Source organism: Cupressus sempervirens, chromosome 4, assembly GCF_028749045.1.
Source record: "Cupressus sempervirens isolate cs-2001-9-10 chromosome 4, ASM2874904v1, whole genome shotgun sequence".
Lineage (NCBI taxonomy): Eukaryota > Viridiplantae > Streptophyta > Pinopsida > Cupressales > Cupressaceae > Cupressus > Cupressus sempervirens.
The window spans coordinates 512,745,645-512,759,163 of NC_143121.1; positions in this window are offsets into that span (position 1 = coordinate 512,745,645).

The window sequence follows — 13,519 nt, forward strand, 5'->3', positions numbered from 1 at the left end:
ATTGGGAAATGTAGTTATGCTTCATTCTTGTCCTTGAAATAAGTATTTTTATTAGAAATAATGTGCCTCTACTTGTGCTTATTTTTTCATCAACATTTCCCACCCAATTAAAATCAGTTAATATGTCTAGTTAAAACTTATCATACTTCTTGTAATATAACCCATAGTCTTCTATTCCTTTCAGATATCTTAGTATACATTTTACTTCTATCATGTGGTTTTCCTTAGGACTTGCAAAAAATCTTGCAACTATTCCAACTTCTAATGCAATATCAGGTCTTTGATGAACAACATATTGTATCTTTCCAATCATTGATCTATATAATGTCTGGTTTATATTAGTAGAATCATCATTCATAGATAATTTGTGTCCTATAACCATAGGTATGCTCATTGGTCTTGATTATTCCATTCCAAAAGTTTTTAGTATCTCCTTGATATATTTGGATTGAGTAATGAAGATACCTTGCTTCATTTGATATACTTGTAAGAAAAAAAAGAATTTGATCTCACCAAACATTGAAATTTCAAATTCTTTCTTCATTTCATTAGTAAATGATTTGCATACTACTTCCTTTCCTTCAAATATGATATCACGAACAATTTTTTTAGATAGAAATACTTCATTTCTCTTGCCAATCTTCAAGTATAGATTGTTGTTATCATTTATTCTTGTAAATCCAATCTTTACCAAATAGTTATCCAGTCTTTCATAACAAGCTCTAGGGGATCGTTTTAAACCATATAAAGCCTTTTCTAGCTTGCACACCATATTCTTCTTGTTAGGATCCAAAAAACCTTCAAGCTGCTCTATGTATACTTCTTCTTCAAGTATCCCATTTAGAAATGCAAATTTGGCATCCATCTAATATACCTTAAATCCTTTATAAGAAGAATATGCAAGTAGTGTTCTAACTCCTTCTAGTCTTTCCACATGAGAAATTTTTCCCCTATAATCAACACCTTATTCTTGTGCATATCCATTTCATACCAAACTAGCCTTATTTCTTGTGACCTTACCATTTCGATTCAGCTTGTTCCTGAATACCCACTTTGTTCTAATAAAATTTTTGTCTTTTGTTCTAGGTACTAATGTCCATGTTTTGTTCTTTTCTATTTGTTCAATTTCTTCTTTCATTGCTTGTACCTTTTCCTCATTCTCCAAATCAAATTTCATGTATTTGGGCTAAAACTCATAAAGTAAGCATGTATCACTTCTAAGTCTTTTTCTTGTCATGACACCAAATTCTTTATCTCACATGATTTTCTCATGTGCATGAGGTCTTCTCACATATTTTTCTAGTACAAGCTCTTTTCTTCTTTGCTCTTCAATAGGTTCATCTTGAAAAATGATTTCAAGCTCATTATATCTTTCATGTTTAGGTTATGGTTCATGTTTTGCATACTCAACATTGTCTGTTTGATATTTGACTTCCTTTGTATGTAACTCAACATCATTTTCTTGTTTCTCAACACCCATAGTCTATTTCTCAACAAATGGAAATTGCAACTTGGCCTTTTTAGTTTTTTATAGATCTATAACTTTGTTCTCTTGTTTAGGTGGGTTGCTTGGAGAACTATCACTCACATTTATGAATTAACTACAGTCTTCAAGTTTTTTCTTGCATTCAACTTCGTTCCTATTTTTATACTCATCAACTTTCACATTCACACTTTCCACTACTTTGTTAGTCTTAGAGTTCAAATACTTATAAGCTTTTCTCTCAGTGGAATATCCTAGGAATATACCTTCATCACTTTTAGCATCAAGTTTTCCATTTTCATTGTCTTTAAATATGTAACATTTTCTTCCAAAAAACTTTGAAATACTTTACACTAGGATCATAACCATACCATAACTCAAAAGGTGTAACATTTGTACCTTCCTTGACTTGCATCTATTCAGGGTATAAACAACTATACTTATAGCTTCTCTATAGTATTTCTAAGACACATTTTTTGACATCATAAATGTTCTAGTATAATCCAAGATTGATCTATTTCTTCTTTCAACTATTCTATTTTGAGGAGGGGTGCTAGGTGCTAATATTTTCCTTTTGATTTCTCTATCATTGTAGAATACGTTAAATTTATTGAAAAATAATTCACCATCTTTATCAGATCGCAAGCATTTTAGACTCTTTCTTGTCTCCTTCTCAGCCCTAGCCAAATACCACTTAAATAATTGAAATGCATCAGATTTTTCTTTAAGAAACATCACAAACATCTTCTTATGTAATCATCAACAAATAAAATACAATATTTGTCTCCACAATAGATTTGAACACCAATAGGTCCACATAAGTTAGTATGAACCAATTGCAAAATATCATTTGATGAATATGTCTTTCTCTTGAAGTTAGACTTTGTCATTTTTCCCAATTGACACTGTTTACACGCAATATCATATTTCTTAAGTTTTGGCAAACCTCCTAGTATTTTCATTTTACTAATGCTAACCAAATTTTCAAAGTTTACTTGACATAACCTTTTGTGCCATAATCAAATAGCTTCATTTTGTGCAAACAAACATGTCTCATTAGATAAATGTAGATAGAACAAGTTACCTGTTATTTGATCACCACTTCCAATTAGTTTACCATCAACATCAAATATCTTTGCCTTTTTGTGATGGAATTTAACTATGTAACCTGATTTGTTTAACTATGAAACACTCAACATATTATACTTAAGTCCTTCAACCCAATAAAAATTGTGACACTTGATCTTATCAGTCAGTTGTATTGATCCCTTAACTTTCTAAAGACATGAACCATCATTATTAAATTTAACATACCTACCCTAGTATGGTCCAATTTCTCAAATTTATGTCTATCACTAGTCATGTGATTAGAAAAACCACTATCAATTACCCATCTATCACTTTTATTCACATAAGAGATTAATGCAATTTTCTCATCTTCATCTTCTTTCATAGAAACATAGAGTACTTATTCATCATTACTTTCAGATTTAGTATCAGTTTCTTCTTCAACAATATAACAAGATTTATTACCTTTATCTTTGTAGTCTTTTTTTTGTCTTGTTGTCTTGGTCATTTCTTCTTCCTTTATACTTTCTTTCCTTTCTCTCATCCTTGTCTTCTCTATCAGGACATCTTGTTGGAATATGACCAACTTTGTTACATGAAAAACATATTATAAGAAGCTTACCTTTCTATTTTCCTTTCCCTCTTCCAAGTCTTCTAGCCATCAGTGCCTCAAGTTCATCATTAGAAGTATCACTCTCACTTTTTACATGTTTGCCTTTTCCTTTCTTGTTATGAACCAATTGTCATTTAAAAGCATATTCAATAGTAGTAGGAGTGTATTTATGAAAATTGGACATCTCAAAAGTAGTAAGCCTACCAATCACACCTTCTAGAGTTAGGTTATTATCTAGTGTACATCTCACTTCTTGTATTGTAGAAACCCTAATAGAATAAATATGAAGTAGAGTTTTGAATACCTTACTTATTACTATTTCATCCTCAATCTTTACAATTTCACCTATAATAACATTGACAACCTCTTTGATTCTTAGACAATATTAAACTAAATTCTCACCTTTTGTCATTCTCATTTCATCAAATTTTTCTTTAAAGATTTTTTATTTAGCTCTCATGACATTATCATCTCCTCCATATATGGTCTTATGTTTATTCCACATTTCCTTTGCATTCTTACAATTTCCTATATCATCAAACTCTGCATAGCTTAGGGCTGAAGCAATCTCCAACATTGCTTGATTGTGTTCTTTCTTTTCTTCCACTTATTGAGTAGTTAGAGGGACTTTTGTAATATTCACATATGAATTGTCCACAAAATCTAGTTTAACATCACCAATATCAGCTATGTGTATCCTCATCAATCTTTTCCATGTAGGAAAATTCTCTTTGTTCAACTTTGCTACCTCCTTTTTGTACATTACAATTTTTAGCTTTGAGTACCTTCAAAATTCTCTCTACAAGCACCAAAGCTCTAATACCAATTGTTAGAATATTTAGAATAATTGAGAGGGAGAGGGAGTGTAAATTATTATCCTAGGTCAAGATGTACCAATTGATCAAACAAATACTTCTTCAACTTTAGATCTTATCATATTATAGCTTGGTCTCTACAACCAACTATTAGTAACATCAACTAGTTTTCCATTGTCCTAATTATAACAAAATTGCATAAAGAAAACATTAATTAGTAAAACACCATAAATAACATTCATACAATTTTGATACTAGGATTAAATGTGGAAACCAATTTGAGAAAAACCACCAGTAACTTGTCACCAATTTTCACTCTTCTAAAAGTTACATAACACACTATTAAATGTGACATGGTTAAAATATTTAATCACCCTATTAGGAGTGGTCTTATTAGAGGAATTTAGAACATTCCATTAGAATGTCACCCTGTTAAAGGATTTACATATGGCTATTATGTCAACCTTGATTAAAGAATTTCACATGTTTACAATTGTTGGAAAGTAACACGAGGACTTGATCTATCGAGTATAACTCACTTTATATATACAGATCTTAATTTAGCTCTTAAGTTGATTCACTACTTGGCTTCTATTGTCATCTTAGTCTCTCATTCTCTTAGAAACCCTTCAAGCAATCAAACTTCACCTCTTCTTAACTCTTCTCAACCTTCTTTTTAGATTCACCAGTCAATAACATTAGTAAATTCTCCAATGGGTAACCTTTTTTCTATACATTATAGGTTAGGGCCTTGTACATCCTTAAATAGGAATTTATGATCTTTTTTCACTTAAACATCACCATAGATCTTAGGGTTTATGATTAGATCCACCACATAAAATGAATTTGATCATCATTTTGTTTATCCTCTTCTTTTCTAGAAACTTTTCATGGAATCCATTCCTTAGGCCATTTACCTAATCCTCTCCTAGCATTAAATGATCCAACTCATCGATCCTCATCTTCAACATGCTTTCCATATTCCAAGAAATCAACTTAGTCGGCTAGAAGTTACAATTTCTAACAAACTCTTAAAATGTTGTTCCTTGGCCAACACTAAGTTCTAACACTTAGTCATCATGGAGTTACTTGATTATTACTAAATTTCTTTCTTGGCAGATTAACTATCACTTGGTTGATACTAATGCTCGATCAATACTAATTCTATTCAATTTATTCTAGTGCTCGGTCTACACTTGCATCAATCAACATATACTTCAAGTTCCTTAATCTTCTTCTCTATCACTCACTCAAGCCTATGCATTTGCTCTATCTTTGATAACATCTTCAAGGTTTTAGTATTACTATATTTTCCACTTGCAATATGATTTAAACAATCACTTTATCTTTTCAAAGTCCAACTAATCAAGTGTCAATTTATAGTTTCCTCTTCACAACTCAACCTTTTCTGGATACTTTCTTTATGAACAACTTCTCAAATCCTCTTCATCAATCAAATAGATATAACACTCAGAATAGATAGAAAACTGTCTCACCAATAGGTTTGACATCAATGAAAACATAACAATTTTTCAAATTATAGTTTCCAACATATAATATTCAATATTTTTATCAAATTAATCGACTCAATGTTACCTAGAAAAAGGTCATAACCTTGTGGTATCTACAGGATCATGGTATACCAAGCTATGGCTTTTAAGTGACAACTTGACATAAAACATTGAGCATCTTATCAACCTTATGTCAAAAAGTATTTAGAGGAGAATTTTTAGGAAATTGATTGTAATTTCTAAACTACTAGCCCTTTTCTATAAAATATTTTAATTTAATAGTTAAGTTTCTTAGATTTCAATGTAGTAATACAAAAAATTCAAGAAAAAGATTTAAAAAAAATATGTGTATGTTATACCATCTTAATCACAATCAATTGATGAGTTTTTTTCAAAAGTTTCTAGATATAAGTAGTAGACTCATGCCTAGATGTGACAACTTTTGTCTAATTTTTTTCCTACTAAATAATTATTTATGACTTTTTTGCTACAACTTTTTTTCAGAATTAATTATATTACTTTTCTATGATAGTATAATATTAGTTTTATACTATATTAATAGTAGTACAATATTAGTATTAAGATATTATTAATATTAATATTGTAGACCTCTTCCACTATGGCCAATGTCCACAGATAAACCAGATGCCTTCCCATCTACAACATTGTCAGATTATCCAGAGCCATGGTGTAGATTCCCCTGTGTGACTACACAACGCCCTTTGGAGTGGATGTTGTGCCCGATGTGTAATTGAGAACTATTGCTTGCCATTCATCTTTTAGCCATCAAATCTCAAATTCTGGGTCCCCTTCTCTAAGCAAGCCTTCATAGGTTAGGACGAAGTTGTTCCCAATTTCTTTGTCATTTTCCATCTCTTTGACCACTACTAGAGGGGGTTTTTGCTTGAGTAAACTTAGGGTTTCATTTACCAAATTCAAAAATTAGTAATATGCAATTATGGCCTTTGGTTCATAGTGACTCAACTATGTTGCCATTGTGAAAACATCTAGGAGGGTGTTTACATTGTTGAGGACCACCGCAACCATCGAAAATGCAAAATGCATCTCACACATGGAAAGAATATTTGAGGCTACTACAAAAACCTACATAGGCCCTGATAAACTTGAATCAAAATTTTTAATAGTAATAATCTTTACTTAATATCAGCTTGCTCTTTCTTTGCATGAAGAATGTCATAGATCAAATCCAAATAAGGTTCTAGATACAAATGTTCACTCAGCAAACCACCTCTCCAATTTGATATATGCACTTTTTTCTAAAAAGTAGACATCATTGCATGGACACTTACACCATCAGGACTTGTAACCTTTAGAAAATCTAGATTTGTGATTTTTGTATACATTTGCTAAGGTTTGTAATTGGATTATTGAAACAAAAATATGACATAGAGTGGGAAAAGGACCAGAAAGGTCAAGTGGTTCAACTCACAAAAGGGTTATGGATTTATTACCCCTAATGATGATAGTAAAGATATTTTTGTTCATAAGACATTGATTCATTATAATGGATTTAGATCTCTGGTAGAAGGAGAATTGATTGAGTTTTCCATTGAGCATGAATGAGGTGGTAGGACTAGAGCTCTTGATGTGCATGGGAGGCTTTTGAACCAAGCTCATCTTCCTCTTCTTCGCCATCATGGTGGAAAAATAATTGTAATGGATTTTAGCATATCATATGGCTCTGGTCATAGTGGATGTGGTGCAAAGAAGATAAAACATGGTCTCAAGACTAGCAAGCCCCATATCTAGCCAATTTTTGACATTTTTCATGGGCCACTTCAGCAACCCATACCTATCTTTGCTAAAATTGGTGAGGAATTTGGGCATTTCAACTACCAACTCCCTTATTATGTGTCATGGTCAAATAATGTTTCCATTAATGATCCAAAATTTATGTCTTACCCCAATAATATTTCACTTGGAGGTAAAAAATATGTGAGAAATCAACTTGCCAAAGTTTGGAAGGAAAAATTGGGGTCTACATCTTCAATAAGATCAACTGGTCCCAATAATAATCTAGATAGTTCAAATTCCACACTCACAGATGGTGATGCCTAGCTTGTTGTGATTGAGGATGAACTTCTCGAACCATAGATCACTTACATGCTTGACGTAGCAATCATCGGTAAGATTTGGTCCTTCCTCTTGGCTATAGATCTTCTTTCTTGGGAAAAGTGTTACTGGTATGGTGTTACTAATTTATTCTACATTGATCATGAGTCTTCTTTATTTATTTCTACATTTGATTCTAAATTTTCTTGATCCATTTTTCTTCGAATTAAGAGTTGGTTTTGTAAAGGGTCGAGAATATATACCACTGCTTGGTCTCCAAACTTTAAACCTGGTCATTCAACTTGTGATTTTATACCATTTTGGTTTGACCTTCCTGATTTACCAATGGAATATAGAGATTTACAAATTATGGAACTAATAGCAAATAAAATTGGGGTATTCATCCATCATGATCTAGTTCCTTTTGATGAACCATCTCTTTTTATAAGGTCTTGTGCCTTAATAAATCTAAATAAACCATTACCTTCTTCCTTAATTTTTTCATCTAAATATGGTTGATGGATGCAAAAAATTATTATTCAAGACACACAGACTATGATTAAGGTGGTAGGTTGGTTGGGTCATTTTACTTATCAATGTTGAGATCCAAGTTGCTCTAATTTGATAGTTTGTAGTAACCATAACTTTGACCCACTGAAATGCACTTTTAGGACACAGTCTATTACTTCTACCCCTAATGATGCATGTGTATGTCAAGCTAAACTATCAAGTGACCCATATTATTTCTCATTTTTAAATCTAGTTGTTCACCATTCACCAAAGGGTCATTGTTCTACACAAAAAGATTAATCCGACAGAGACTGTTTGGGTCCTAATAAATCTCTGTGCTCATTTTCAAGGATTTATTTTCTTCTTATGGCTTCCCTCAATTTAGGGCCCTTCTCCTCTAATTCTACTAGAAACTTTATGTTATTTTTGACCCATGTTGTTTCCAAATGGAATACTCATCAAGATAAGTATATAAGTCTACATTAGTCTATTTTCACATCATTGACATCTTCTTAACTTGCAATTACATATCTGACTACCAATGAAGAAGATGTTATTTATCCCTCGTAGATGGATTCTATTGTTAATGAGCTCATTTTTAACGATCAACCTCTTTCTTTCTTGTCTAGATTAGAAGCTACATTAGTTTCCCAAGGACATTCATTGTCTTCAAAGTATGCCCAAATTTTTGTAGTAGAGTGTAGTGTACCAATTCCTTCCAAATTCTTTGATGAAGATACATGCTCCATGACCCACATGAGGATAATTTACACTTTAAATTGGAACCCCCTTCACCTAGGATGGAGGACTCTATGAATGTTTTAGATCTTGGCTTGGCAGTTCAAAAATCTCCTGCTCAAACATATAGTTTTGGTCAGACTAGGTCCCTCTTTGCTGATCCACTTCTTACTAATGTTAGTTTTGATTTCTCCTAGAATTTTTTTGTGCTGCAATCCCCTCTCTCACCATCTCCTATAACTAAGAAATCTTCTATGCCTAGGGGTAGACCATCAAAAGTATCAAAAGCTAAAATAGAAATTGATGCAGGGATCTAGTCAACTTTGGATGGTAATTTTCCTACCTCTAAATGATCGACAAGGAGAACCAAGAATGATCCTTATCAATTATGAAGATCCTCTCATGGAATGTTAGGGGCATTAATGCTCCTAAAAAATGTAATAGGATCAAGCAGTGTCTTGATTCTATCCAATGTGATCTAGTCTCACTTCAGAGACTAAGCTATCAACAAATAACTTTCAAAAATTTGTTGGATGTTGGTTGACATGGAATTCTTGACATGTTCCTAGCTTAGGTGCTTTTGGGGGCCTTGCTATATTATGGAATCCAAAGATTATGGAGGCTCAACATCTTCATCAAGGAACTAATTGGAAAATGTTATCTATTCAACACTATGAACTTTCATTCCATTTGATTAATGTTTATGGCCCCAACCCTATGCCTGATAAACAAATTTTATAGGTTACTCTTATAGGTTTTATCAAGCAATCAGTAGGTGCCAAATTTATTATTGCTAGTGACTTTAATGCCATTCTTCATCCTAGGGATAAGTATGGAGGTATTATTTCACCACCTAGAGCTACCTAGGACTGTAATGACTTTGTTAACAATAATGCTCTATTTGATGTTCCCCCACAAGTTAGATCTTTCACTTGGACTAATAGAAGAGTTGGGTTCCTCTAGATTGCAATTAGATTGGATAGATTTTTGTGTTCACAATGTTGGAAATTGGCAAATTATTCTATCTAATTGGATATACTTCCATATTCAAAATCTGACCATTTCCCTATTCAATTGTCCATTCTTCCATCAGATTCTCCTCTCACTAGTTTTTCTAGACCAAATTTTAAGTTTGAAAGTGTATGGTATCATCATCACCACTTTGATGGCCTCTTAAAACAATGGTGGAAGGATGCTCCACTAGAGCTAGGAACCAAAGTGTTTCTATTTCACTAGAAAATGTAGTATGTTAAAGGGCTTATCAAGATATGGAATAAACATGTTTTTAAAAATATTTTTGAGGAGAAAAAGGTGGTAGAAGAAAAACTAGCTGAGATTAATGAACATATTTTACTTCATGGTTCAAATGTTGATATGGATTCAAGATAGAATAATTTTCAAGAGGAGTGGACTGAATTATGTAAGCGAGTAGAAGAGTATTGTAGACCAAAGTATAGAGAATTGCAGCTTCAAAAAAGGGACTAGAATACTAAGTTTTTTCATGCATCTACCAAACAAAAGACGGCTAATAGCATAATCTTTACAATTCATGACTATCTAGAAAATTTTATTTTTGACACTAAGGGCATTCAAACTCAAAGTGTAAGGTTCTTCTCTAATCTTCTTTCCCCTTCACTATAGGATCCCCCCTCTTCCCACCTTGTGGATGAGATCTTGGATTCCATTCCTTCTTTGATTATGCAACAAGACAATTTGATTCTTATGGCCCCTTTTACTCTTTCTAAGATTCATGATGTAGTATTTTCTATGCTTGCTGATGAGGTAACAGGCTCGGATGGGTTCACTGAATTATTTTTTGAAAAATATTGGGATGTAATTTTTTTTGAATTGCTTGAGGCTCTTGAAGAATCTAGGAAAAATGTCTCAATTTTGAAGAACTTTAATACTACCAATATTGCTCTCATCCCAAAGGTTGATGATCCCTATTCTTTTGCTGATTTCCATCCTATTTCTTTATGTAACACTATCTATAAGATTATCACAAAGGCTATTTATTTATGTATTAAGCCCACTATTCCAAAAATTATATCAATGGAACAAGAGGGTTTTGTTCCTGGTTGAGAAACAACTAAGGGAGCTATAATAGCCCATTAGACCCTTCATTCCATCAAAGAACATAATATTTCAGCCTTTGATGTCAAATTAGATATGATGAAGGCTTACAATAAATTGAATTGGTCTTTTCTTCTTCTAGTCCTTCATCAGTTTGGTTTTTCTTCTAGGTGGTGTAAATGGATTAAAGCTTGCATTTTAGGTGCACATTTTTCTATTCTCATAAATAGTGCACCAGTAGGGTTCTTTGCCTCTTTCCAAGGAGTTCATCAAGGTGACCCTCTTTCTCCATTCTTGTTTATTATTATGGAAAAGGCCCTCAACATATTTATTAACTCTTTTAATCAAAAATGGTTGTGGAAAGGTATCAAGATTATAGGTACATTTTTGTCCATAACCCATTCTCTTTTTGCTGACGATACTTTATTTTTTGAATCATTTATATATCAAGAAGCACAAAGTATGAAGAAAGCCATTGACTAATATACACAAGTTTCGGGTCAATGTATCAATGCAACTAAATCTAAAATTTATGTTTTTAATACATCCTAATTGGTTTCTCAAAGAATAATCCATCTTCTTAGTTTTCCCCATGATCATTTACCTTCTACTTATTTTGGTGTTCCTTTTTTTATGGGATTAAAAAAACCCTCTTATTGGAAATCTATGATTGATCATATCAAGAGTAGAATCAGTACTTGGAAGGTTCACTGGTTATCCCTCTTGGGTATAATTTTTCTTATCAAAACTATTCTTTCTACCATTCCTAACTATTACTTCTCCATTGTACAAGCCCCCAAAGGTATCATCTCTCAAATTGAAACTTTAATCCACACCTTTCTTTGGTCAGATAATATGAATGATCAGAAGAAAATATTGCTAATTTCTATTCATGCCATGTCAACCTCTTATAGAATAGGAGGTGTCAAACTTTCCAACATTACCAATAGCAATAGGGCTTTTGGTGCTAAACTTGTTTGGAAAATGTATGATAAACCATTTTCCAAATGGTGTCACCTTTTGCAAGAGAAATATTTAGATAACTTGGAACCTTCCAGAGTTCTTACTATGCTAGACCTACCAAAGGGGTCTATCATTTGGATTTCATGATGGCTTCTCAAGAAGTTACTACTTCATTCATATCATGGCAAGTGAACAACATGGATAGTGTCAATTTTCGGTTTGATTCATGGATTGGGTCCCCCCCACTTGCCACTATTGATTCTCTAAAGGATTTTTCAAACATAGTGATTCAAGCTTGGGGGACATCCTTTTCTACTTATGTCTTAGCTATTCATAGGTTCACAGGCTAGTTATTTGGCAAGAACCCTCATCTCTTCCTATATCCCATAATCAAGTTGCTTCTTTCAAATAAGTACTAGCTGAAAGGAAAGTCTTTATGTCTAATCATCCAGATTGCCTCTTTTGGGTTCTAGCTAAAGATGGTAAATACTCTATTAAACTAGGATACTTGGCTCTCCAATAAAATCAATATAATCATACCACATATCATGCTTTTGAATTTTGCTGGAATAGTTTAATTCTACCAAAAGTAAGATGCTTTGCATGGCTTGCACTAAAGAATTGAATTTTAACTAGTGATCACCTTCACAGATTAAACATTTTTGATTCCTTTAACTATGTGCTCTATCTGCAAGTTATAGAAACAATAGATCACCTCCTCTTAAGCTACCATTTTGCCAAAGATTGTTGGCATTTTTTCCTTGATATGATTAATTTCCATATGCCATTACCTAATTATCTATGGAATTTATTCCAAGCATGGCCAATCTTATACTCTAAATCAATGTTTTCATGTCTTTGGAAGTGCATCCCTACATCTATAGTATGGGCAATTTGGTGGCAAAGAAACAAGAGAATTTTTAGATAGACGTCATCTCCAATACCTCAATTTTTGGAAGGATTAGAGAGATCAATTGTTGAGCTTGTTAATGCTTCAGTAAGTAAATATAAAGGTAAATGCATTTTTTCTACTTGGGATGGTTGTTTTATTTAGTAGTGGAGGGGTTTACTTTTGCCTCATCTTCCTGCTCCATTGTGTCCATCCAAGATTCCTCTTGTCTGAGCACAAACCAAGTAGATTCCTCCAAGTGAGGGTTATTTCAAACTCAATTTTTATGGGGCCTCTAGAGGAAATAAAGGCAAATCTAGCTATGGCATAGTCATTAGAGATTTTAAAGCTCATGTAGTTGCAGCAAAATCATCTTCTCTCCCTTAGTGTACCAATAACAAAGCTGAGGCCTTGGCCTTGCTTTTTGGTTTGGAACTTGCAAAATCACTTTCTATATCTAAGCTACATGTTGAAGGGGATTCATCAATTATTATTAATGTGTGTATTAAATTTCATGTATATAATTGGTCCATAAAGTATATATTACACCAAGTATAGTCTCTTCTTGATTCAAGCTTTGAATGTTACATCATGCATACTTATAGAAAAGGCAATCTTTTAGCTGATTGTTTGGCTAATTTGGGTACTAATGGGGTTTATATTAACTCTTTGCTTTCCCCACTTAACCTCCTTGATCTCCCCAACTTGGTTAATATTATGACAAAAGAATATGTTTAGAATAAGGTTGAGTCCTCCTCATATTTTATTTGATAGTAAACCATG